We start from the raw sequence: 3,712 nt of genomic DNA, 5'->3' as shown, positions 1-3,712 counted from the left end.
GGAATTATTATTGGCCATCTCATGCATGAAACAATTTTTTCTATATGCCTACTAATTTGATATAAATAAGGATTAATTCTTTTAATAGGCATCATTTATAGAACACTATATGCTAATTTGACGTATTACGTACCTTAATTTCAAGATAATTACACTAGTTTGACTTTTGTCATTCATTTGTCTTACTTTTAGTCTTTTTATACTAATATATAAATACTCTGTAATATTATTGGATTTATTTTAATGTACATATTCAATGTATTACTCGTAGCTTTTATATAACTTATACTAATAGACATTGAGTATTTATTGAGCTGTACCCAGTTAACTCCCCAGATAAACAAATTTATTGGGGGATGCAATCGTTTTTTCAACTACCGGTGGAAGGGTACATGTTTCTTTTCATGTACTACTTGAGTGGTACATGTGTAATTCCTTCACCAAACAGTAAATGCACACTACAAGAAAACAGTTCAAGGAGGGCGATTTTATTTTGGCAAAGAGGGCAATTTGAAGTTTGCCTTCTTATAAAGCATCAAGCAGGGCATACGTAACTCGCCCTATTTTATTGTTATCAAAGAGGGCGAAAAACAAGTCGTTGTCTTATACTTGATCAATAAGGGCGATAGAACTAAATTCGCCCTCTTTGATCAGACAACAAGGACGAATTAAACAATCGCCCTTTTTTAAATAGGGCGACCTTAAAAATCGCCATCCTTGATAAACAAAGAGGACGGATTGTAAACATTTGTCTTCTTTGGCTCCTTTCTCGCACAAATAACAAAGACGAGTACGGAGTACTTAGTAAAACACTGTGGAGTAAGGCAAACCCAGAAATATAAAATTGTAAAATCTTTCTCTCTCCTCACAATATGAGCATTCATACTTCGTATTCTCCATTTAAGCGGATTTTGAGCTTTCTTCTCCATTGAAGCGATTTTCGAGCTTTCTTCACCATTGAAGCAGCTTCTGAGCTTTCTCCTCCAATTGAAATAGCTCCTCCATCAAACCAATTTATCAGGTAGTATTTGTTAATTTATCGAAAATATCAATTTCAAAATCTAGGGTTTAACACTAGTTAATTTGTTCGAATTTTTAGAAATTGTTGCTAGGATTCAAAATTTGTTGCAGATCATGCGAAATTTATGGAGTTAAGCTTCTGATTGTCGTTATTGCAGCGAGTTCTGAGCTTTCTCCTCCATTGAAGCAGCCTCTGAGCTTTTTCCTCTGCTGAAGCAATTTCCTCTATTAAAGCACCTTCTTAGGTAATGTGTTAAATTATCAAATTGCAATTTCACAATCTAGAATTACTGCTAATTAATTGTCTCATTATATTTAATTTAGGGTTTGAAGCACAATTAGTTTGGTTCGCTGCTCAAATTCCTTAGTCAAGTCACTAAATTCTGGTATTATTTGAATAATTTGTTGTTTTTTTTAATTAATTGTTTAATTTTTTCATTATACATGTCTATTATCTGATATTTGTTCAGCTGCATTATTTTTTATTTTTTTTTTTATAATTGTGATCTGCTTTTATACAACAAATTGGTTATGAATGACCAATTTTCTATCAGTTTGGTTGAGTTTAACAATTCAAATTTTAAGCAGCATATTTCTTGTTAATATTGGTCTTGAGATTTGAAAATTGATGTGTATAAATTGCAAATTCTGAACTGGCTAAAGTGTTATATCTTCAACTGCTCTAGAGTCATTTAGTAGCATACTGATGAGATAGCTGCCCTTGAGACTTGGGACAATGGCAAGCCTTATGAGTAAGCTGCTAAAGCCGAATTACCAATGTGTGTTCGTCTAATGAGATATTATGCAGGTGAGTATTGAAACAGGCTAAGGTGTTAGCATTGCCTCTTTTTTTTCTTTTCCTGAATGTCTAATTCTCCAATGTGTGTCTATCTAATGAGATGAAGTGTCTTTAGTTTGTGTGGAATTTCTCATTGAATTTCCCTATATTCATGTTTGTGTGGAAGGTTGCGACTACCTTAGCATGCAGGTATACAATTGTTTTGAAGAGTGCAGAACAAATACCATCAACTGCAATCTATGCCCCAAAGCTACTCCAAGAGGTACTTACACAGTGAAAAGTCCCAATATGCACCTCTATTCATCTATTCCAACTTGTTTTGCTTCAAAGATTACACAGTGAACAAGCTAAGTAACTACTGATTGAGGAATAATTCCACAGATTAGCATTAAAATTAATGATTATAATGCAGAAACATTTCATATCTTTAATAGGGTTAATTAGGTTCCTGATAGAATGATCTGATCATCATACTAATACATCTTTCCTTGGCAAGCTTGATTATGTGTTGCACACTTTTCCGGGAGTCAATAATTTTTTCATTGTTGAAAACCTCCTATGAGCTGAGCTTGAGTTTTGTTGGACAGATTACTTTGTGGGATAACTTTGAATAGATAACTTTGTAGACATCTATTCTGCAATACTTGTTGGGCAAGGTCAGTTCTGAATTTCTGATGCTTTTGTATGTATTAATAACCTATAACATCTTTATTTTTTTTTCTCTCACTATTTACCCTCTTCTGTTAAACTTTCAATTCTTTGATTCCTTCAGAAAATGGAGTAACAACATTACAGGAATAATTGAATTGAAGAGTAAAACTGAATTCTGATGATTAATTGCAACTCTATTGTGGAAGACAAGTGAAGACAAGTCCAAGGACACTCGAACCATAAATTTCAGCTTCACTAGCAATGGAGTGAAAATTATATTGCAGTTGTGCATTATGTTAGCTTAATTATGTTTGTTGTACAAGTAGCATGTTTATGAAAATAGTTTTTTTTTTTTTTTTTTTTTTTTTTTTTTTTTTTTTTTTTTTTTTGGTTTTTGTTTTTTATTGTAAAGACATTCTCTTGTAATATACTTTTTGCTAATAAATAATGTTGATTACATAATTATATAAATTATTGTATTACTTTATATATGCCCTGTATTAGAGAACTAATTTTTTTTTTAAAAAAATTAAAAAAAAAAAAACAAACAGGGCGATTTTTTGATTTGCCCTTCTTGATAATGGACAAAGAGGACGACTAAGGTGCCCTGTTTGAGTTGATTTCATAGGGCGAAAAAACTAGTTGCCCTGCTTGAATCAGTCAAAGAGGGCAAAAAATTTCGCCCTCTCTGATCTCATTCAAAGAGGGCGAAATTTTTTGCCCTCTTTGATCTCATACAAAGAGGGCGAAACATCTAAATTGTCCTCCGAAGCTAATACAACGATGCTAAGAGGGCAACTTTAGGGCGATTTAAAAGTCGCCCTCTTTGCCTAAGAAGGCGAAATTTGGCTCTAAGAGGGCGATTAAAGTTGCCCTCTTTGATCTTATTTCTTGTAGTGGCAAGTTGCAAACAATAATTGGACAACTTACTAAAAGTACTGAATAAATGACCACGTTTTTTCAATATATTTACATAAATGCCATCAGATTAACAAAAATTCATTATATGGCAGATAAACTTGTATTTGTCCGTATTTATTTGTATTGAGGCTCAAAGTTAACCTTAGGCAAGTGTAAAATTCAAATTAAAATAGTGCAATTATTTTGAAATGAATTAAGAATTACGTAAGAGTAATAAGGGATTTATAATATGTGCTCATGGATTAATTATTCCTTACTCTAGTATTTTTTTATTTTTGAACGAATTCCTTACACTAGTATAATAATTAGCGTGTGGTTTAT

At 32.2% G+C, this 3,712-nt stretch overlaps 1 long non-coding RNA gene across 2 annotated transcripts; it reads left to right on the top strand.

Moving 5' to 3' along the window:
• Positions 1–565: 565 nt before the first annotated feature.
• On the top strand, positions 566–2,871 carry LOC145562524 (uncharacterized). 2 transcript variants are annotated; one of them, XR_014094397.1, is made up of 7 exons: positions 566–1,021; positions 1,179–1,265; positions 1,345–1,406; positions 1,707–1,828; positions 1,986–2,081; positions 2,407–2,475; positions 2,592–2,869. It is a non-coding gene; the product is annotated as an uncharacterized LOC145562524 (long non-coding RNA). The 2 variants fall into 2 exon arrangements; XR_014094398.1 differs by lacking the exon at positions 1,707–1,828 and having other exon boundaries at positions 2,592–2,871.
• Positions 2,872–3,712: the final 841 nt, after the last annotated feature.

This window comes from Chenopodium album, chromosome 10 (assembly GCF_948465745.1).
Source record: "Chenopodium album chromosome 10, dcCheAlbu1.1, whole genome shotgun sequence".
In the NCBI taxonomy this organism is placed as follows: Eukaryota; Viridiplantae; Streptophyta; class Magnoliopsida; order Caryophyllales; family Amaranthaceae; genus Chenopodium; species Chenopodium album.
This window is presented reverse-complemented; position numbering and strand designations above follow the sequence as displayed.